This window comes from Phyllobates terribilis, unplaced genomic scaffold (assembly GCF_046119375.1).
Source record: "Phyllobates terribilis strain yellow unplaced genomic scaffold, ASM4611937v1 Scaffold_3__8_contigs__length_932513732, whole genome shotgun sequence".
In the NCBI taxonomy this organism is placed as follows: Eukaryota; Metazoa; Chordata; class Amphibia; order Anura; family Dendrobatidae; genus Phyllobates; species Phyllobates terribilis.
Genome location: NW_027362763.1, coordinates 283,998,188 through 284,023,611, shown reverse-complemented (window position 1 = coordinate 284,023,611; position 25,424 = coordinate 283,998,188). Strand labels below are relative to the sequence as shown.

Sequence of the window (25,424 nt, the reverse complement as noted above, 5' to 3'; positions counted from 1 at the left end):
GGAGGGAAAGATAATATATACATGGAATGGGAGGGAAACAGCATATATACATGGAATGGGAGGGGGGTGGGAAAGAGCATATATACATGGAATGGGAGGGGGGAGGGAAAGAGCATATATAAGTGGAATGCGAGGGGAGAGGGAAAGAGGATATATACATGGAATGGGAGGGAAAGAGCATATATACATGGAATGGGAGGGGGGAGGGAAACAGCATATATACATGGAATGGGAGGGGGGAGGGAAAGAGCATATATACATGGAATGGGAGGGGAGAGGGAAAGAGCATATATACATGGAATGGGAGGGAAAGAGCATATATACATGGAATGGGAGGGGGGTGGGAAAGAGCATATATACATGGAATGGGAGGGGGGAGGGAAAGAGCATATATAAGTGGAATGCGAGGGGAGAGGGAAAGAGGATATATACATGGAATGGGAGGGAAAGAGCATATATACATGGAATGGGAGGGGGGAGGGAAACAGCATATATACATGGAATGGGAGGGGGGAGGGAAACAGCATATATACATGGAATGGGAGGGGGGAGGGAAAGAGCATATATACATGGAATGGGAGGGGAGAGGGAAAGAGCATATATACATGGAATGGGAGGGGGAGGGATAGAGCATATATACATGGAATAGGAAGGGGGAGGGAAAGAGCATATACCGTATACATGGAATGGGAGGGGGGAGGGAAACAGTATATATACATGGAATGGGAGGGGGGAGGGAAAGAGCATATATACATGTAATGGGAGGGGGGAGGGAAAGAGCATATATACATGGAATGGGAGGGGGGAGGGAAAGAGCATATATACATGGAATGGGAGGGGGGAGGGAAAGAGCATATATACATGGAATGGGAGGGAAAGAGCATATATACATGGAATGGGAGGGAGAGGGAAAGAGCATATATACATGGAATGGAGGGAAAGAGCATATATACATGGAATGGGAGGGGGGAGGGAAAGAGCATATATACATGGAATGGGAGGGGAGAGGGAAAGAGCGTATATATACATGGAATGGGAGGGGAGAGGGAAAGAGCATATATATACATGGAATGGGAGGGGGGAGGGAAAGAGCATATATACATGGAATGGGAGGGAGGAGGGAAAGATAATATATACATGGAATGGTAGGAGGGAGGGAAAGAGCATATATACATGGAATGGGAGGGGGAGGGAAAGAGCATATATACATGGAATGGGAGGGGGGAGGGAAAGAGCATATATACATGGAATGGGAGGGGGGAGGGAAAGAGCATATATACATGGAATGGGAGGGGGGAGGGAAAGAGCATATATACATGGAATGCGAGGGGAGAGGGAAAGAGGATATATACATGGAATGGGAGGAAAGAGCATATATACATGGAATGGGAGGGGGGAGGGAAACAGCATATATACATGGAATGGGAGGGGGGAGGGAAACAGCATATATACATGGAATGGGAGGGGGAGGGTAAGAGCATATATACATGGAATGGGAGGGGGGAGGGAAAGAGCATATATACATGGAATGCGAGGGGAGAGGGAAAGAGGATATATACATGGAATGGGAGGGAAAGAGCATATATACATGGAATGGGAGGGGGGAGGGAAACAGCATATATACATGGAATGGGAGGGGGGAGGGAAACAGCATATATACATGGAATGGGAGGCGGAAGGTTAAGAGCATATATACATGGAATGGGAGGGGGGAGGGAAAGAGCATATATACATGGAATGGGAGGGGGAGGGAAAGATAATATATACATGGAATGGGAGGGAAAGAGCATATATACATGGAATGGGAGGGGGGGTGGGAAAGAGCATATATACATGGAATGGGAGGGGGGAGGGAAACAGTATATATACATGGAATGGGAGGGGGGAGGGAAAGAGCATATATACATGGAATGGGAGGGGGAGGGAAAGAGCATATATACATGGAATGGGAGGGGGGAGGGAAAGAGCATATATACATGGAATGAGAGGGGGGAGGGAAAGAGCATATATACATGGAATGGGAGGGGGGAGGGAAAGAGCATATATAAATGGAATGGGAGGGGGGAGGGAAAGAGCATATATACATGGAATGGGAGGGGGGAGGGAAAGAGCATATATACATGGAATGGGAGGGAAAGAGCATATATACATGGAATGGTAGGGAAAGAGCATATATACATGGAATGGGAGGGGAGAGGGAAAGAGCATATATAAATGGAATGGGAGGGGAGAGGGAAAGAACATATATACATGGAATGGGAGGGAAAGAGCATATATATATGGAATGGGAGGGGAAAGGGAAAGAGCATATATACATGGAATGGGAGCGGGGAGGAAAAGAGCATATATACATGGAATGGGAGGGGAGAGGGAATGAGCATATATATATATACATGGAATGGGATTGGAAAGAGCATATATATATGGAATGGGACGGGAGAGGGAAAGAGCATATATACATGGAATGGGAGGGGGGAGGGAAAGATAATATATACATGGAATGGGAGGGGGGAGGGAAAGAGCATATATACATGGAATGGGAGGGGGGAGGGAAAGATAATATATACATGGAATGGGAGGAGGGAGGGAAAGAGCATATATACATGGAATGGGAGGGGGAGGGAAAGAGCATATATACATGGAATGGGAGGGGGGAGGGAAAGAGCATATATACATGGAATGGGAGGGGGGAGGGAAAGAGCATATATACATGGAATGGGAGGGGGGAGGGAAAGAGCATATATAAATGGAATGGGAGGGGGAGGGAAAGAGCATATATACATGGAATGGGAGGGGGAGGGAAAGATAATATATACATGGAATGGGAGGGAAAGAGCATATATACATGGAATGGGAGGGGGGTGGGAAAGAGCATATATACATGGAATGGGAGGGGGGAGGGAAAGAGCATATATAAGTGGAATGCGAGGGGAGATCGAAAGAGGATATATACATGGAATGGGAGGGAAAGAGCATATATACATGGAATGGGAGGGGGGAGGGAAACAGCATATATACATGGAATGGGAGGGAAAGAGCATATATACATGGAATGGGAGGGGGGAGGGAAACAGCATATATACATGGAATGGGAGGGGGAGGGAAAGAGCATATATACATGGAATGGGAGGGGGGAGGGAAAGAGCATATATACATGGAATGGGAGGGGAGGGAAAGATAATATATACATGGAATGGGAGGGAAACAGCATATATACATGGAATGGGAGGGGGGTGGGAAAGAGCATATATACATGGAATGGGAGGGGGGAGGGAAAGAGCATATATAAGTGGAATGCGAGGGGAGAGGGAAAGAGGATATATACATGGAATGGGAGGGAAAGAGCATATATACATGGAATGGGAGGGGGGAGGGAAACAGCATATATACATGGAATGGGAGGGGGGAGGGAAAGAGCATATATACATGGAATGGGAGGGGAGAGGGAAAGAGCATATATACATGGAATGGGAGGGAAAGAGCATATATACATGGAATGGGAGGGGGGTGGGAAAGAGCATATATACATGGAATGGGAGGGGGGAGGGAAAGAGCATATATAAGTGGAATGCGAGGGGAGAGGGAAAGAGGATATATACATGGAATGGGAGGGAAAGAGCATATATACATGGAATGGGAGGGGGGAGGGAAACAGCATATATACATGGAATGGGAGGGGGGAGGGAAAGAGCATATATACATGGAATGGGAGGGGAGAGGGAAAGAGCATATATACATGGAATGGGAGGGGGAGGGATAGAGCATATATACATGGAATAGGAAGGGGGAGGGAAAGAGCATATACCGTATACATGGAATGGGAGGGGGGAGGGAAACAGTATATATACATGGAATGGGAGGGGGGAGGGAAAGAGCATATATACATGTAATGGGAGGGGGGAGGGAAAGAGCATATATACATGGAATGGGAGGGGGGAGGGAAAGAGCATATATACATGGAATGGGAGGGGGGAGGGAAAGAGCATATATACATGGAATGGGAGGGAAAGAGCATATATACATGGAATGGGAGGGGAGAGGGAAAGAGCATATATACATGGAATGGGAGGGAAAGAGCATATATACATGGAATGGGAGGGGGAGGGAAAGAGCATATATACATGGAATGGGAGGGGGAGGGAAAGATAATATATACATGGAATGGGAGGGAAAGAGCATATATACATGGAATGGGAGGGGGGTGGGAAAGAGCATATATACATGGAATGGGAGGGGGGAGGGAAAGAGCATATATAAGTGGAATGCGAGGGGAGAGGGAAAGAGGATATATACATGGAATGGGAGGGAAAGAGCATATATACATGGAATGGGAGGGGGGAGGGAAACAGCATATATACATGGAATGGGAGGGAAAGAGCATATATACATGGAATGGGAGGGGGGAGGGAAACAGCATATATACATGGAATGGGAGGGGGAGGGAAAGAGCATATATACATGGAATGGGAGGGGGGAGGGAAAGAGCATATATACATGGAATGGGAGGGGGAGGGAAAGATAATATATACATGGAATGGGAGGGAAACAGCATATATACATGGAATGGGAGGGGGGTGGGAAAGAGCATATATACATGGAATGGGAGGGGGGAGGGAAAGAGCATATATAAGTGGAATGCGAGGGGAGAGGGAAAGAGGATATATACATGGAATGGGAGGGAAAGAGCATATATACATGGAATGGGAGGGGGGAGGGAAACAGCATATATACATGGAATGGGAGGGGGGAGGGAAAGAGCATATATACATGGAATGGGAGGGGAGAGGGAAAGAGCATATATACATGGAATGGGAGGGAAAGAGCATATATACATGGAATGGGAGGGGGGTGGGAAAGAGCATATATACATGGAATGGGAGGGGGGAGGGAAAGAGCATATATAAGTGGAATGCGAGGGGAGAGGGAAAGAGGATATATACATGGAATGGGAGGGAAAGAGCATATATACATGGAATGGGAGGGGGGAGGGAAACAGCATATATACATGGAATGGGAGGGGGGAGGGAAAGAGCATATATACATGGAATGGGAGGGGAGAGGGAAAGAGCATATATACATGGAATGGGAGGGGGAGGGATAGAGCATATATACATGGAATAGGAAGGGGGAGGGAAAGAGCATATACCGTATACATGGAATGGGAGGGGGGAGGGAAACAGTATATATACATGGAATGGGAGGGGGGAGGGAAAGAGCATATATACATGTAATGGGAGGGGGGAGGGAAAGAGCATATATACATGGAATGGGAGGGGGGAGGGAAAGAGCATATATACATGGAATGGGAGGGGGGAGGGAAAGAGCATATATACATGGAATGGGAGGGAAAGAGCATATATACATGGAATGGGAGGGGAGAGGGAAAGAGCATATATACATGGAATGGGAGGGAAAGAGCATATATACATGGAATGGGAGGGGGGAGGGAAAGAGCATATATACATGGAATGGGAGGGGAGAGGGAAAGAGCGTATATATACATGGAATGGGAGGGGAGAGGGAAAGAGCATATATATACATGGAATGGGAGGGGGGAGGGAAAGAGCATATATACATGGAATGGGAGGGAGGAGGGAAAGATAATATATACATGGAATGGTAGGAGGGAGGGAAAGAGCATATATACATGGAATGGGAGGGGGAGGGAAAGAGCATATATACATGGAATGGGAGGGGGGAGGGAAAGAGCATATATACATGGAATGGGAGGGGGGAGGGAAAGAGCATATATACATGGAATGGGAGGGGGGAGGGAAAGAGCATATATACATGGAATGCGAGGGGAGAGGGAAAGAGGATATATACATGGAATGGGAGGGAAAGAGCATATATACATGGAATGGGAGGGGGGAGGGAAACAGCATATATACATGGAATGGGAGGGGGGAGGGAAACAGCATATATACATGGAATGGGAGGGGGAGGGTAAGAGCATATATACATGGAATGGGAGGGGGGAGGGAAAGAGCATATATACATGGAATGGGAGGGGGAGGGAAAGATAATATATACATGGAATGGGAGGGAAAGAGCATATATACATGGAATGGGAGGGGGGGTGGGAAAGAGCATATATACATGGAATGGGAGGGGGGAGGGAAACAGTATATATACATGGAATGGGAGGGGGGAGGGAAAGAGCATATATACATGGAATGGGAGGGGGAGGGAAAGAGCATATATACATGGAATGGGAGGGGGGAGGGAAAGAGCATATATACATGGAATGAGAGGGGGGAGGGAAAGAGCATATATACATGGAATGGGAGGGGGGAGGGAAAGAGCATATATAAATGGAATGGGAGGGGGGAGGGAAAGAGCATATATACATGGAATGGGAGGGGGGAGGGAAAGAGCATATATACATGGAATGGGAGGGAAAGAGCATATATACATGGAATGGTAGGGAAAGAGCATATATACATGGAATGGGAGGGGAGAGGGAAAGAGCATATATAAATGGAATGGGAGGGGAGAGGGAAAGAACATATATACATGGAATGGGAGGGAAAGAGCATATATATATGGAATGGGAGGGGAAAGGGAAAGAGCATATATACATGGAATGGGAGCGGGGAGGAAAAGAGCATATATACATGGAATGGGAGGGGAGAGGGAATGAGCATATATATATTTACATGGAATGGGATTGGAAAGAGCATATATATATGGAATGGGACGGGAGAGGGAAAGAGCATATATACATGGAATGGGAGGGGGGAGGGAAAGATAATATATACATGGAATGGGAGGGGGGAGGGAAAGAGCATATATACATGGAATGGGAGGGGGGAGGGAAAGATAATATATACATGGAATGGGAGGAGGGAGGGAAAGAGCATATATACATGGAATGGGAGGGGGAGGGAAAGAGCATATATACATGGAATGGGAGGGGGGAGGGAAAGAGCATATATACATGGAATGGGAGGGGGGAGGGAAAGAGCATATATACATGGAATGGGAGGGGGGAGGGAAAGAGCATATATAAATGGAATGGGAGGGGGAGGGAAAGAGCATATATACATGGAATGGGAGGGGGAGGGAAAGATAATATATACATGGAATGGGAGGGAAAGAGCATATATACATGGAATGGGAGGGTGGTGGGAAAGAGCATATATACATGGAATGGGAGGGGGGAGGGAAAGAGCATATATAAGTGGAATGCGAGGGGAGAGGGAAAGAGGATATATACATGGAATGGGAGGGAAAGAGCATATATACATGGAATGGGAGGGGGGAGGGAAACAGCATATATACATGGAATGGGAGGGAAAGAGCATATATACATGGAATGGGAGGGGGGAGGGAAACAGCATATATACATGGAATGGGAGGGGGAGGGAAAGAGCATATATACATGGAATGGGAGGGGGGAGGGAAAGAGCATATATACATGGAATGGGAGGGGGAGGGAAAGATAATATATACATGGAATGGGAGGGAAAGAGCATATATACATGGAATGGGAGGGGGGAGGGAAACAGCATATATACATGGAATGGGAGGCGGAAGGTTAAGAGCATATATACATGGAATGGGAGGGGGGAGGGAAAGAGCATATATACATGGAATGGGAGGGGGAGGGAAAGATAATATATACATGGAATGGGAGGGAAAGAGCATATATACATGGAATGGGAGGGGGGGTGGGAAAGAGCATATATACATGGAATGGGAGGGGGGAGGGAAACAGTATATATACATGGAATGGGAGGGGGGAGGGAAAGAGCATATATACATGGAATGGGAGGGGGAGGGAAAGAGCATATATACATGGAATGGGAGGGGGGAGGGAAAGAGCATATATACATGGAATGAGAGGGGGGAGGGAAAGAGCATATATACATGGAATGGGAGGGGGGAGGGAAAGAGCATATATAAATGGAATGGGAGGGGGGAGGGAAAGAGCATATATACATGGAATGGGAGGGGGGAGGGAAAGAGCATATATACATGGAATGGGAGGGAAAGAGCATATATACATGGAATGGTAGGGAAAGAGCATATATACATGGAATGGGAGGGGAGAGGGAAAGAGCATATATAAATGGAATGGGAGGGGAGAGGGAAAGAACATATATACATGGAATGGGAGGGAAAGAGCATATATATATGGAATGGGAGGGGAAAGGGAAAGAGCATATATACATGGAATGGGAGCGGGGAGGAAAAGAGCATATATACATGGAATGGGAGGGGAGAGGGAATGAGCATATATATATATACATGGAATGGGATTGGAAAGAGCATATATATATGGAATGGGACGGGAGAGGGAAAGAGCATATATACATGGAATGGGAGGGGGGAGGGAAAGATAATATATACATGGAATGGGAGGGGGGAGGGAAAGAGCATATATACATGGAATGGGAGGGGGGAGGGAAAGATAATATATACATGGAATGGGAGGAGGGAGGGAAAGAGCATATATACATGGAATGGGAGGGGGAGGGAAAGAGCATATATACATGGAATGGGAGGGGGGAGGGAAAGAGCATATATACATGGAATGGGAGGGGGGAGGGAAAGAGCATATATACATGGAATGGGAGGGGGGAGGGAAAGAGCATATATAAATGGAATGGGAGGGGGAGGGAAAGAGCATATATACATGGAATGGGAGGGGGAGGGAAAGATAATATATACATGGAATGGGAGGGAAAGAGCATATATACATGGAATGGGAGGGGGGTGGGAAAGAGCATATATACATGGAATGGGAGGGGGGAGGGAAAGAGCATATATAAGTGGAATGCGAGGGGAGATCGAAAGAGGATATATACATGGAATGGGAGGGAAAGAGCATATATACATGGAATGGGAGGGGGGAGGGAAACAGCATATATACATGGAATGGGAGGGAAAGAGCATATATACATGGAATGGGAGGGGGGAGGGAAACAGCATATATACATGGAATGGGAGGGGGAGGGAAAGAGCATATATACATGGAATGGGAGGGGGGAGGGAAAGAGCATATATACATGGAATGGGAGGGGGAGGGAAAGATAATATATACATGGAATGGGAGGGAAACAGCATATATACATGGAATGGGAGGGGGGTGGGAAAGAGCATATATACATGGAATGGGAGGGGGGAGGGAAAGAGCATATATAAGTGGAATGCGAGGGGAGAGGGAAAGAGGATATATACATGGAATGGGAGGGAAAGAGCATATATACATGGAATGGGAGGGGGGAGGGAAACAGCATATATACATGGAATGGGAGGGGGGAGGGAAAGAGCATATATACATGGAATGGGAGGGGAGAGGGAAAGAGCATATATACATGGAATGGGAGGGAAAGAGCATATATACATGGAATGGGAGGGGGGTGGGAAAGAGCATATATACATGGAATGGGAGGGGGGAGGGAAAGAGCATATATAAGTGGAATGCGAGGGGAGAGGGAAAGAGGATATATACATGGAATGGGAGGGAAAGAGCATATATACATGGAATGGGAGGGGGGAGGGAAACAGCATATATACATGGAATGGGAGGGGGGAGGGAAAGAGCATATATACATGGAATGGGAGGGGAGAGGGAAAGAGCATATATACATGGAATGGGAGGGGGAGGGATAGAGCATATATACATGGAATAGGAAGGGGGAGGGAAAGAGCATATACCGTATACATGGAATGGGAGGGGGGAGGGAAACAGTATATATACATGGAATGGGAGGGGGGAGGGAAAGAGCATATATACATGTAATGGGAGGGGGGAGGGAAAGAGCATATATACATGGAATGGGAGGGGGGAGGGAAAGAGCATATATACATGGAATGGGAGGGGGGAGGGAAAGAGCATATATACATGGAATGGGAGGGAAAGAGCATATATACATGGAATGGGAGGGGAGAGGGAAAGAGCATATATACATGGAATGGGAGGGAAAGAGCATATATACATGGAATGGGAGGGGGAGGGAAAGAGCATATATACATGGAATGGGAGGGGGAGGGAAAGATAATATATACATGGAATGGGAGGGAAAGAGCATATATACATGGAATGGGAGGGGGGTGGGAAAGAGCATATATACATGGAATGGGAGGGGGGAGGGAAAGAGCATATATAAGTGGAATGCGAGGGGAGAGGGAAAGAGGATATATACATGGAATGGGAGGGAAAGAGCATATATACATGGAATGGGAGGGGGGAGGGAAACAGCATATATACATGGAATGGGAGGGAAAGAGCATATATACATGGAATGGGAGGGGGGAGGGAAACAGCATATATACATGGAATGGGAGGGGGAGGGAAAGAGCATATATACATGGAATGGGAGGGGGGAGGGAAAGAGCATATATACATGGAATGGGAGGGGGAGGGAAAGATAATATATACATGGAATGGGAGGGAAACAGCATATATACATGGAATGGGAGGGGGGTGGGAAAGAGCATATATACATGGAATGGGAGGGGGGAGGGAAAGAGCATATATAAGTGGAATGCGAGGGGAGAGGGAAAGAGGATATATACATGGAATGGGAGGGAAAGAGCATATATACATGGAATGGGAGGGGGGAGGGAAACAGCATATATACATGGAATGGGAGGGGGGAGGGAAAGAGCATATATACATGGAATGGGAGGGGAGAGGGAAAGAGCATATATACATGGAATGGGAGGGAAAGAGCATATATACATGGAATGGGAGGGGGGTGGGAAAGAGCATATATACATGGAATGGGAGGGGGGAGGGAAAGAGCATATATAAGTGGAATGCGAGGGGAGAGGGAAAGAGGATATATACATGGAATGGGAGGGAAAGAGCATATATACATGGAATGGGAGGGGGGAGGGAAACAGCATATATACATGGAATGGGAGGGGGGAGGGAAAGAGCATATATACATGGAATGGGAGGGGAGAGGGAAAGAGCATATATACATGGAATGGGAGGGGGAGGGATAGAGCATATATACATGGAATAGGAAGGGGGAGGGAAAGAGCATATACCGTATACATGGAATGGGAGGGGGGAGGGAAACAGTATATATACATGGAATGGGAGGGGGGAGGGAAAGAGCATATATACATGTAATGGGAGGGGGGAGGGAAAGAGCATATATACATGGAATGGGAGGGGGGAGGGAAAGAGCATATATACATGGAATGGGAGGGGGGAGGGAAAGAGCATATATACATGGAATGGGAGGGAAAGAGCATATATACATGGAATGGGAGGGGAGAGGGAAAGAGCATATATACATGGAATGGGAGGGAAAGAGCATATATACATGGAATGGGAGGGGGGAGGGAAAGAGCATATATACATGGAATGGGAGGGGAGAGGGAAAGAGCGTATATATACATGGAATGGGAGGGGAGAGGGAAAGAGCATATATATACATGGAATGGGAGGGGGGAGGGAAAGAGCATATATACATGGAATGGGAGGGAGGAGGGAAAGATAATATATACATGGAATGGTAGGAGGGAGGGAAAGAGCATATATACATGGAATGGGAGGGGGAGGGAAAGAGCATATATACATGGAATGGGAGGGGGGAGGGAAAGAGCATATATACATGGAATGGGAGGGGGGAGGGAAAGAGCATATATACATGGAATGGGAGGGGGGAGGGAAAGAGCATATATACATGGAATGCGAGGGGAGAGGGAAAGAGGATATATACATGGAATGGGAGGGAAAGAGCATATATACATGGAATGGGAGGGGGGAGGGAAACAGCATATATACATGGAATGGGAGGGGGGAGGGAAACAGCATATATACATGGAATGGGAGGGGGAGGGTAAGAGCATATATACATGGAATGGGAGGGGGGAGGGAAAGAGCATATATACATGGAATGGGAGGGGGAGGGAAAGATAATATATACATGGAATGGGAGGGAAAGAGCATATATACATGGAATGGGAGGGGGGGTGGGAAAGAGCATATATACATGGAATGGGAGGGGGGAGGGAAACAGTATATATACATGGAATGGGAGGGGGGAGGGAAAGAGCATATATACATGGAATGGGAGGGGGAGGGAAAGAGCATATATACATGGAATGGGAGGGGGGAGGGAAAGAGCATATATACATGGAATGAGAGGGGGGAGGGAAAGAGCATATATACATGGAATGGGAGGGGGGAGGGAAAGAGCATATATAAATGGAATGGGAGGGGGGAGGGAAAGAGCATATATACATGGAATGGGAGGGGGGAGGGAAAGAGCATATATACATGGAATGGGAGGGAAAGAGCATATATACATGGAATGGTAGGGAAAGAGCATATATACATGGAATGGGAGGGGAGAGGGAAAGAGCATATATAAATGGAATGGGAGGGGAGAGGGAAAGAACATATATACATGGAATGGGAGGGAAAGAGCATATATATATGGAATGGGAGGGGAAAGGGAAAGAGCATATATACATGGAATGGGAGCGGGGAGGAAAAGAGCATATATACATGGAATGGGAGGGGAGAGGGAATGAGCATATATATATTTACATGGAATGGGATTGGAAAGAGCATATATATATGGAATGGGACGGGAGAGGGAAAGAGCATATATACATGGAATTGGAGGGGGGAGGGAAAGATAATATATACATGGAATGGGAGGGGGGAGGGAAAGAGCATATATACATGGAATGGGAGGGGGGAGGGAAAGATAATATATACATGGAATGGGAGGAGGGAGGGAAAGAGCATATATACATGGAATGGGAGGGGGAGGGAAAGAGCATATATACATGGAATGGGAGGGGGGAGGGAAAGAGCATATATACATGGAATGGGAGGGGGGAGGGAAAGAGCATATATACATGGAATGGGAGGGGGGAGGGAAAGAGCATATATAAATGGAATGGGAGGGGGAGGGAAAGAGCATATATACATGGAATGGGAGGGGGAGGGAAAGATAATATATACATGGAATGGGAGGGAAAGAGCATATATACATGGAATGGGAGGGTGGTGGGAAAGAGCATATATACATGGAATGGGAGGGGGGAGGGAAAGAGCATATATAAGTGGAATGCGAGGGGAGAGGGAAAGAGGATATATACATGGAATGGGAGGGAAAGAGCATATATACATGGAATGGGAGGGGGGAGGGAAACAGCATATATACATGGAATGGGAGGGAAAGAGCATATATACATGGAATGGGAGGGGGGAGGGAAACAGCATATATACATGGAATGGGAGGGGGAGGGAAAGAGCATATATACATGGAATGGGAGGGGGGAGGGAAAGAGCATATATACATGGAATGGGAGGGGGAGGGAAAGATAATATATACATGGAATGGGAGGGAAAGAGCATATATACATGGAATGGGAGGGGGGAGAGAAAGAGCATATATTCATGGAATGGGAGGGGAGAGGGAAAGAGCATATATACATGGAATGGGAGGGGGGAGGGAAAGAGCATATATACATGGAATGGGAGGGGGAGGGAAAGAGCATATATACATGGAATGGGAGGGGGGAGGGAAAGAGCATATATACATGGAATGGGAGGGGGGAGGGAAAGAGCATATATACATGGAATGGGAGGGAAAGAGCATATATACATGGAATGGGAGGGGGGAGGGAAAGAGCATATATACATGGAATGGGATGGGGGAGGGAAAGAGCATATATACATGGAATGGGAGGGGGGAGGGAAAGAGCATATATACATGGAATGGGAGGGAAAGAGCATATATACATGGAATGGGAGGGGGGAGGGAAAGAGCATATATACATGGAATGGGAGGGGGAGGGAAAGAGCATATATACATGTAATGGGAGAAGGGAGGGAAACAGCATATATACATGGAATGGGAGAGGGGAGTGAAACAGCATATATACATGGAATGGGAGGGAAAGAGCATATATACATGGAATGGGAGGGGGGAGGGAAACAGCATGTATACATGGAGGGGGGAGGGAAAGAGCATATATACATGGAATGGGAGGGGGGAGGGAAAGAGCATATATACATGGAATGGGAGGGGGGAGGGAAACAGCATGTATACATGGAGGGGGGAGGGAAAGAGCATATATACATGGAATGGGAGGGAAAGAGCATATATACATGGAATGGGAGGGGGGAGGGAAAGAGCATATATACATGGAATGGGATGGGGGAGGGAAAGAGCATATATACATGGAATGGGAGGGGGGAGGGAAAGAGCATACATACATGGAATGGGAGGGAAAGAGCATATATACATGAAATGGGAGGGGAGGGAAAGAGCATATATACATGGAATGGGAGGGGGAGGGAAAGAGCATATATACATGGAATGGGAGGGGAGGGAAAGAGCATATATACATGGAATGGGAGGGGGAGGGAAAGAGCATATATACATGGAATGGGAGGGGGGAGGGAAACAGCATGTACACATGGAATGGGAGGGAAAGAGCATATATACATGGAATGGGAGGGGGGAGGGAAAGAACATATATACATGGAATGGAGGGGGAAACAGCATATATACATGGAATGGTGGAGGGAACAGCATATATACATGGAATGGGGGGCAGCATATATATATATGAAATGGGGGAAAGAGCATGTATACATGGAATGGGGGGGAAACAGCATATATACATGGAATGGGGGGGACAGCATATATACATGGAATGGAGGGGAAACAGCATATATACATGGAATGGAGGGGAAACAGCATATATACATGGAATGGGGGGGACAGCATATATACATGGAATGGGGGGGCAGCATATATACATGGAATGGGGGGGACAGAGTATATACATGGAATGGGGGGGAAACAGCATAAATAGATGGATTGGGGAGGGCAGCCATATATACATGGATTGGGGGAGGGCAGCCATATATACATGGATTGGGGAGGGCAGCCATATATACATGGTTGGGGGAGGGCGGCATATATACATGGATGGGGGCATATAACAAGATGGGGGTGAGCACATTCTTTATTTCTGCAGTCTCATACTCCTGCTCCTTTCTGTGGCTGCTCTATGCTGCCCTCGTCTGTTCTCTGTATGAGTTGTTTTTTCTAAACTAAAACCTCAGTATTCAGGTTAATTTGCCGTGTTGGCACTTGGCGATAAATAAGTGGGTTTTGGATTGCAGTTTGGGCACTCAGTCCGTAAAAGGTTCGCCATCACTGATGTAGGATGTAGGGCAAGTGTCATATAATCGATATCAATGGCCCCCATACTTCCTATTGACTTTTAGAAGGGTCCACCAGGCTCAGTTGAGGGGACCGTAATTTTGCTCCTTCTACTGCCGACTGCAAATAGATAGAAAATTAAACGAGGAGGTTAGTCCACAGTCCATTGTAAATGCTGCCATCAGTCAGTCCACAGTCCATTATAAACACTGCCATCAGTCAGTCCACAGTCCATTATAAACACTGCCATCAGTCAGTCCACAGTCCATTATAAACACTGCCATCAGTCAGTCCACAGTCCATTATAAACACTGCCATCAGTCAGTCCACAGTCCATTATAAACACTGCCATCATTAAGTCCTCAGTGCATTATAAACACTGCCATTAGTCAGTCCACAGTCTTGTAAAAATGCTTTCTTTAGTTTGGGCTCCTACGTTTTTTGATGTAGGAGCCCAAGGTGGCTAATGATTTTTTTAGCTTGGAGCCCTGCATTATCAATTCAAACTGCTCTCCCTTATTGAGCTCATGTGAGTAGTCCTGTATAGGGGCTGTATCATCAGTAGATGTAATTAATAAGTAGATATTTATGTTGTGTAAAATCAGCCCTAGTAAACATTTACACATTTACTCTACTACATCATTTTGTTTTTCCTCACAGGCACATTCTATGTGATAATGTGAGAAGTTTATCACTCTACAGAAGGAAGCTGCATTGGATCTTTATTTTCTGCTTATATTATGCTTTTTGGATTATTTGTAGGCATATGTCTGTAGTTTATAACAGAGATGTGTATCCTGTGGTTTACAATGCCAAATGGATAGTTATGGTGGGTGTTTAAGGAATCATTATTATCTGACTTTTAATACTTGACTAGCAATAACATATATTTTAGATGTTGCAGTGACAAGATTGACATACTTATGTCTCATGTACACACTGAACTTCACAGACCTAGGGTCGAGCTTGCCTCCAATAGCAATATCTGCTCATGTCTTAGCCTTAAGGCAGGAGCAGACGACCATTCTCTCTACAGCTGAGAAAATTGTCCGGATTATGCTAATCACACCGATCAGAGTTTGATCAGAGTTTGATCAGTGTGAGATCCGATTTAGGCCTGGGTCCCACTAGCGTATGACATCGGATGCGACATGCTAATGACACTCGGCTCCTGCTCTGCTGCGAGCAGGAGTCGAGTGCCAGTGCTTTGTGCTGCGATCCTTTCGCACAGAAAGGATCACAGCACAGCTGCGGAGGAGACTGAGAAATCAATTTATCTCCTCTGCTGCTGACATCGGCGGGAGTCACACTGCACTCGGGTGATATCCGAGTGCAGTGCGATGTTTCACATGCACCCATAGGCTTATATGGATGCTTGCGATCCCAATCCAGTATGCTGCGATTTTTTTCCAGCCCGGTCGCAATCTGATCGGAGCTGGAAAAAAAAACCGCCACTGAGCACATCATCATAGGATTAAATTGGTCCGAATGCAATCCGATTTTTTTATCAGATTACATTCGTCTGATTTAATCGCAAGTGAGAGCGAGCCCTTACCCTGAGATGTAGAGAAAAAAAAAGTTTCTCCACCTTCTTTATAATGTCAGTCCATGAAAATCAGACCATATTCAAATGTTGTTCGAGTGCGATCCTATTTTTTCCACGGACCCATAGAGTTGAGTGGGCGAGTGCCATCTGATTCTTGGAGGCAAATTGTACTAGCTGTGATTATTTTCATCAGACCACTCAGTCCAAGGAGAAACTCGGGACCATAGGCGGATTATAATGAGGGCAATCTGAGCTACCGCCCGGGGCCCCGAACCTCCAGGGGGCCCAGGGCTTCGGGGTGTCTATGGCCAGATTGCCCTCATTATATGTGCGGCGCCGCGGCACATACCGGCAGACAGTGGCGGGGGGGGCCCCGGACCGCTCCCCCAGCAGCGGCGCATGGCCGCTGCTTCTTCTTCGGCCGGGCCAGCACTGCAGCAGTTAACTTCCCTGTGCTGGCCCGGCGGCGTCACTGCTAGGAGACACGGCCCTGTGCGCGGCCGTGTCTCCTAGCTGTGACGTCACTCAGTGCGCACCCGGCCTGCAGTTCTGCACCGGAAAAGAGCAGGGGGACTGGAGCCGAGCCGGGGGATGGTGAGTGTGTGTGTGTGTCTGTGTGAGTGAGTGTGAGTGTGTGTGTGTGTGTGTATGTATGTGTGTGTGTATGTATGTGGGTGTGTGTGTGCAGGCAGATATCATTGTGTGATGTCTGTTTATATGTATTTTTGTGTTTCAAATGTGTTTATGCGTGTATGTATATGTCTGTTTATGTTTGTGTGTGTGCGTGACTGCGTGCGTGACTGCGTGCGGCCTCCTGCTGAGTATAGATGATGCCGTGCGGCCTCCTGCTGTCTCTGGGGGGGCGCCGTGCGGCCTCCCGCTGTGTATAGATGGCACCGTGCGGCCTCCCGCTGTGTATAGATGGCGCCGTGCGGCCTCCCGCTGCGTATAGATGGCATCGTGCGGCCCCCCGCTGTGCATAGATGGCATCATGCGGCCTCCCGCTGTGTATAAATGGCACCGTGCGGCCCCCTGCTGTGTATAGATGGCGCCGTGCGGCCTCCCGCTGTGTATAGATGGCGCCGTGCGGCCTCCTGCTATGTATAGGTGGCGCCGTGCGGCCTCCCTCTGTGTATAGATGGCGCCGTGCGGCCTCCCGCTGTGTATAGATGGCGCCGTGTGGCCTCCCGCTGTGTATAGATGGCATCGTGCGGCCCCCTGCTGTGTATAGATTGCATTGTGCAGCCTCCCGCTGTGTATAGATTGCACCATGCGGCCGCCTGCTGTGTATAGATGGCACCGTGCGGCCTCCCGCTGTGTATAGATGGCGCCGTGCGGCCTCCTGCTGTGTATAGTTGGCGCCGTGCGGCCTCCTGCTGTGTATAGTTGGCGCCGTGCGGCCTCCCGCTGTGTATATATGGCGCCGTGCGGCCTCCCGCTGTGTATAGATGGTGCCGTGCGGCCTCCCGCTGTGTATAGATGGCGCCGTGCGGCCTCCCGCTGTGTATAGATGGCGCCGTGCGGCCTCCCGCTGTGTATAGATGGCGCCGTGCGGCCTCCCGCTGTGTACAGATGGTTACGTGCGGCTTCCCGCTGTGTATACATGGCTACGTGCAGCCTCCCGCTGTGTATAGATGGCTACGTGCGGCCTCCCGCTGTGTATAGATGGCTACGTGCGGCCTCCTGCTGTGTATAGATGTCTACGTGCGGCCTCCTGCTGTGTATAGATGGCTACGTGCGGCCTCATGCTGTGTATAGATGGCTACGTGCGGCCTCCTGCTGTGTATATATGGCTACGTGTGCTCAATATTGAGTCATACAATTAATGTAAGGCTATGTGCCCACGATGCGGAAATGCTCCGGATTTTTTTTTGAGCGTTTCTTTATCTCCCTGGCCGAAAAAACGCATGTGGATTGTACATGCGGATTGTACATGTGTTTTTCCTGCCAGGGACTTGCGGATGTGAAGCGTTCTTCACATGCATTTCCGCATGCAGGTTGACAAGCGCTTTCCAAGTGAATTTAGCATCACTTGGATAGTGCTTGACAACTTGGTCACACTATATAAATCCATGCAACCGGCATGGATTTATATAGTGTGACCGTAAAAGAATGGTAAAAAATAAATATATAATTACCTTCTGATGGCCTGCCAACGTCAGCGGTCGCGTGACCCGTCACATGACTAAATGACTTCACGGCAGGTCCTTTTCAGACCATCGCGAGCTGCCGGCAAGCCAGGACGCATCGGATAAAGACACCGGGGGCCATCAAAAGGTAAGTATAATATTTATTTTTTATTTTATTCTTTTTTTACAGGTTCTATGGTACCCGGGTCCGGAGGAGAGTCTCCTCTTCTCAAAACCCGGGTACCATCCGCACATTGAAACGCATGGATTCTGCATGTACAGATGCAGTGATGCGGATTCCATGTGTTCCAATGCAAGTCAATGGCGGCGAAAACGCCGCGCTTCCGCAAAATAATTGGTAGTGCTGCGGATTTTTCCGCAATGATAATCCGCAGCAGAAATTTCCGCAGCATGTGCACAGCACATGCGGATTATCATTGGGGAACATGGCAGGCCTTCTACCAAGCGTTTTTTAAGCGTTTCTGCAGCGGAATTGCCACTGTGGAAATGCTTAAAAAACGCATAGTGGGCACACAGCCTAAAAAAAATTATTAGAATTAATATTGTGCCAAATTAATTTCACGTGAACTGTCACATGATCTATCACAGGGGATCATGTGACATGTCACGTGATACATCAGGTGTGTGTGTGTATGTGTGTGTGTGGGGGGGCGCGCCTTCTAAACTGCCTGGGGCCCTTGCTACTCTTAATCCACCCCTGCTTGGGACATGTTCACTGCCCCATAGAATAACATGGGTACGAGCGCTATTCGTCAAGAAAGATAGCATTCATCCCAGTTATACGGTCTTCTGCATGAAGCCTTATAGATAGTTGTTTCTTACAGGTTGAGAAAAACATGTAATCTTTCTTTAAAAAAATAGCGCCACCCTTGACCATGGATGGTATGCAGTATTCCAGCTCCGTTCCATTCACGAGTCCAGTTATTTGCAATACCAGACTCAACTCATGGTCAAAGATGGCGCTGTTTCTAAACTTAAACAGACATATTTTCTGATCCTGGACATGGCCTTTGAATTACTATTTTCACCCAAATTGTGCATGAATCCATGAGAAAATAAATATCCAGTGCATACTTTATTACTGGGGTATTTTCCCCTAGAAACATTGCTTCTAGAAGAGAACTCATTGATTTTCTCATTGTGCATAATATACAGTATGTGACACCCAACATGCAGCAGTGTAATATACTGACTGAAAAAGAACAATTTTACTTTCATCAGTCCACAAAATGTTTCTCCAATTCTCTTTAGGTCAGTTGATGTGTTCTTTGGCAAATTGTATCCGCTTCAGTACATGTCTTTTTTTTTTTAACAGTGGGTCTTTGCGGGGACTTCTTGCTAAGAGATTAGCTTCACACAGGCGTCTTCTAACTGTCACAGTACTCACAGGTAACTTGAGACTGTCTTTGATCATCCTGGAGCTGATCATTGGCTGAGCCTTTGTCATTCTAGCTATTCTTCAATCCATTCGAATGATAGTCTTCTGTTTTCATCCACGTCTCTCTGGCTTTGCTTCCCATTTTAAAGCATTGGAGAACATTTTAGCTGAACAGCCTATCATTGTCTGCACTTCTTTATAAGTTTTACCCTCTCCAATCAACTTTTTAATCAAAGAACACTGTTATTCTGAACAATGTCTCAAGTGACTATTATTTTGAACACTACTGTACGCGTCACCAGTTCTCGCTTTAAAAACAGGTCTTAAAATTGGGAGTTTCAATGGCCAAACCTTCACAATGTTTTACAACTTGTCTATAGAAAACTCTGCACATAGAAATTACAAACCTACATGATTTTTTATCTTGTATTCTTTTCTTTAAACTGAATTTAAACTTAATGGGGAAAAAATCCCCATTTCTTGCTGAACCAAAAACCTAAAAATCACATTTTCATAGATCTGATTCCTAATGCTTCAGATTTTTACAAGCTGTTTAAAGGAGTCTGTCAGCAGGTTGTTTCTATGTAAGCTGAAGACAGCATGCTGTAGGGGTTAATGCACATATTTAAATGATGCCTCTCTTATCAAGCTCAGTGGTTTTGTGTGCTTGGAATGATTGTTTTAGCACCAGTAGCTTATCATTGCTGGACACAGCAGCTCCTGGTCTGACTCCACCCCCGTCTGTGATGAGCACCTCCCTGACTATAAACATTGTATATACACAGCCTGGTGTGGGCGGGGTTAGCTTCCTCAACTCTGCTGTACTGATACACCTAAAAGCTCTGATTATATCACAACTGCTGCACCCAGTAACCTAAGTGATACTTTGTTGGATTCAGCTTCTCTTTGCCTACATCAGGAAGCTCTCAGATGAGGTACCAAAAACCTGCTGACAGATTCCCTTTAAGCAATTTTGGCCTCTGCAATAATAATTTACTACTCAAGATCGTCAATCATAAACGCATTAATACACATACTGCCGAAAATATTTTAGGTGTAAGTCCAATCCTAACCGCAGCCCTTTTACTCTAAAGCCAACCCTATTAATATAATAATCCTACGTTCCCATTCTTTTTGTTCAAAGCTCATGCAGTTGGTCATTACTCTGGATTATTTTCATAGTAGTGCAGCAGGCTGTCCCTATTTTGCAGCAATGTAGTAACTTCAGAGTAATGCCATTATGCTGTATGTGCATCAGGTTTAACAGCTCAGAGACCCATGGGGAGGGTGGCAAGGAAATGATGTACGCCTCAATGATCACTTCCCTATGTTATCTGTGTAGATTGTAGCGAAGGACACTGCTGTTCCCCTCCCGTGTAGATTCTTCTAGGAGATTGCAGCTCTTGGATTGTGCTCAGCAGATTTCACATCTAATTATGGTGCTTCTTTGTTTTTTCTTATCGCTCGTCTTTGAAGGACTTAAACTCGGGACCTGTAGTTCTGAAGACAAATGCACAAACAATGAGCCACAGGCCGCACTGTTGTGTATAAGAGAATTTTTATGCCTAAGGATCTAAATAGTATTCTTTTTTATTGGCAAAATGTACTAGTATAAACAGATACATCTCTATATTACAGTACATTATAGGTAAAGAAAACAGTCTGTAAAATGCAAAATTCTGAGATTTCCATAAAGTTAATCAGAAATAATATCTTAAATAATGTCACATTTTGTAAAACACATTTTTACCTACAGTGCTGTAGTGCGCAGGCGCCGGGGTGTGACTCCCCGGCGCCTGCGCACTACAGCACTGCAGTTAAAAATTGGTCTGGGAGGAATAAAAGCACTCCTGATGTTAGCAGCGCTTTGGGCATGCGCGGGATGTCAATGAGAAGAGCGCACGTCACAGGGCCCTGTGATGTGCAGGGGAGGGGAGGAAAATGTAAAATAAGCTGATAGGCGGCGATTTCTAGGCTTCCTAAGCATATAGGCAGGGATTTCTTGGCGTCCCCCGGGTGCCAAGCAGATGAAAACTGATTTTATAAAACGACATTTCTCTGCAAGTATATAGGACATACAGGTATGTATAGATTTACATTTCTTTAACCTGTATACCCATATTAGAGGGCTGATATCGCCCAGGGGGTGACAGATTCCCTTTAAACATAATCGGCAGATAATTGGTATCTGATAATTGTAACAACACATACAACACATTGAACACTTTATTTGCAATGATTCATAAATGTCGTTAAAAAATGGCACAATTGTCTTTTTTTCTTCATATAACCCGTAATAACAATGAATATTAATGTAATGCGTACTATTATATGTGGGAAAGTGGCACAAAAAAAAACTGTAGCTCAACTTGCAGTGAAAAAGATGTAAAAATAATATTCCCATCAGTAAGGGTGAAATGACAAGCTTTGCGGCAAACAACGGTCTCTCCATATTGGGTATCTTCATAGGTAAAGTTATTTGGTGTTAATTGATAGAAATTAATTAAAGTTAAAGAAAGTGTATTTAAGCTATTTTTATATGTTCCAATTGTTTATGTGTAATGTGTATATGTGTGTGTTTAAAGTGCAAGCATGTGCATATTTTATATGTATGTGAATATGTGTGCGTAATGTGAATATGCCTGTGTATGTGTATATGTACATGTGTATTCACAAGTGGGGTATAACGATGGGGGTCCAGACACACACGGAGCCCAGGGGGCCTTCACTCTCAGTGTCTGCCTTTGCTACAGCTATTCACTTCTATTGCACTCATGGCAGTAGACGATCAGTAGTCACTGTTAGGCCGGTTTCACACCTCACCTTTTTCTAATGTGTGAAAGGGACCATTTTTTTCCTAGTATTCTGGATTGTTTTTTGGCCAGTGTGGCAACTATTTTTGTTGTAGAAAAAAAAAAAGGTAAAGCTTCTCCTGTCAACTACACAGGGAAAAACGGACATCGCTTGGAAGACGCATGAATAGCATATGAGTGCTAGACAATTTTTTTCACTGACCATACCACTTGAATGGGGAACTTTCATTGAAAATCAACAACCTGCAAAAAAGCAGACTTGTGACTATACCAATTAAAATGAATGTGTCCGTGTTCATTCCGCAAAAAAAAAGCAGGTGACACACGATTGACAAATGCTGACATGTGAATGAGAGATCAGAAGTGGAGACATCAAGTCAAGCAGACACGGTCACCAAAGTAAATCACCGATCTGTTATGTTTCCGCTCTATTTAGCACAGTCTTACTGGATCCTGGACTTCTGTCCAGTATGATAGGCCAGCCCACCCACAAACAAGCCCAGGATGCAAAGTATCTGCTCAGTTGTAGACTAAAAGTGCCCATATAACCAAGGACCATATAATAGATCCTTTCTCCAACTTTAATGGGATACATCCAATATATGTGATGACATAGATGCCATGTGCGACTCTCAGTCACTATTCCGGTTAGATAATGTGCATTCTATGTCCTATTGTATTAAATTATATATTTTTTGTGTTGTGGGAAGACACACTTGAAATTGAAGGGTTATTTTTTAAAAAAGCAAGTTATCCTCTATCCACAGGTAGGAGATAACTTCCTGTTTGCTGGGGTCTGACTGCTTAGACACTCAGTAATCCTGACATCAGGCCTCAAGAACATTGAGTAGAGGACTATACAGCTCTGACCTAAATGGAGTGGAGGTGTGCATGCTTGGCAAAAAAGCAAGGTATCATCACCTCAAGGCAAGTTATCCCTTATCCATAGGTAGGAGTTAACTTGCTGTTCACTGGGGGTCTGACAGCTAGGACCCCAGGAATTTTGATATCAGGCCTCAAGAACACTGAGTAGAGGACTCTGGAGTGAAGTCCTGAATGGAGCAGAGGTTCTCATGCTTGGCAAAATAGCTAGGTATCATCACCTCAAAAAAGCAAGTTATCCCCTATCCATAGGTAGGCGATAATATGCTGTTCACTGGGGATCTAACCACTAGGACCCCCAGTAATCCTGATATCAGGCCTCAAGAACACTGAGTACTGGGGTCTGCAGCGAAGTCCTCTATGCAGTGGAAGTGTGCATGCTTGGCAAAAATGCAAGGTATCATCGCCTCAAAAAAGCAAGTTATCCCCTATCCATAGGAAGGAGTTAACTTGCTGTTTGCTGGGTGTCTAACAGTTAGGACCCCCAGTAATCCTGATATCAGGCCTCAAGAACACTGAGTAGAGGACTATGCAGCGCCTCCGGTCCATGCAATGTCAATGAGATTGCTGGCAATAGCCGAGCACTCCTCTTGGCTTTCTCCAGCAGCCTCGTAGTCAATCAATGGAGCAGAGGTTGAGGTTGAGCATGTGCACCTCTGCTCAATTCAAGACGGGATTGCCGAGCCCCTTACTAGGGACTCTAGAACCCTGATCTCAAGATCTCTGGGGTCCTAGCAGTCGGACACTCGGCAATCAGCAAGTTATTCCTTATACATTGGATAAGGGATAACGTGCTTTTTTTGGAATAACCCTTTAAGAGCATTTTCAAGCAGACAAGTATCAGTCTGCTGAGCTTCGCCTGGGGGTTTATTATACAGTATGATACAAGCTATTTTCAGCTCACCTTTCATGTGAGGACACAGCAGCTGTGAGATTCTTCTGCATAAATGATTTACTGGCATTTTATTTTGCCTGACTCGGTTCTGTATGATATATATCTTGTAATATGACAGAAGGAAAATCAGTTTTTGAATGCAGCCATGTCTGTACATACAGTGATCAATGATAGAGAGCAGGCGGTGTTTGCTTAGCTGAAATTAATGAATTACGAGTATAAATAGCATTTTGTGTTTCACATATAATGTAGCCTGTCTTTTATTATGGGAGTGGGTCAATAGCGGCTCACTAAAATATAATTCTAGTGTAATGGCGGAGGATCTGAATATGCTGAGGTGCGATTTCAGTCCTTTGAATTCCCAGCAGTTTTTTTTAGGAGCCAGTCAAAATACGAAATAGTGTTGTACATCAGTCTGTATCCTGTATTTAAAGACGCACGGCCATCAAAGTTTTTATCCTCTTAATAAATTGCAATCATCATATTATATGCCACTGTGCACTTACAATTGCTCATTTTGCCTTTTTACCCAGTTAATTCTTCTCCTTTGGCTATGTGCCCACGGTGCAGAAATGCTGCTGATTTTTTCTGCATCTCCC

At 45.8% G+C, this 25,424-nt stretch overlaps 1 protein-coding gene across 5 annotated transcripts in view; it reads left to right on the top strand.

Moving 5' to 3' along the window:
- The window catches only part of ZBBX (zinc finger B-box domain containing), a 308,041-nt gene that overhangs the window by 54,821 nt on the left and 227,796 nt on the right, over nt 1-25,424 (top strand). The window contains exon 2 of one of the 5 annotated variants that reach the window (XM_073674822.1): nt 20,173-20,246. The exons of the other annotated variants lie outside the window; for them this stretch is intronic. The gene's annotated coding sequence lies outside the window, so the exon portion shown is untranslated. The remainder of the gene's footprint in view (nt 1-20,172; nt 20,247-25,424) is intronic. 5 annotated transcript variants of the gene reach the window in all.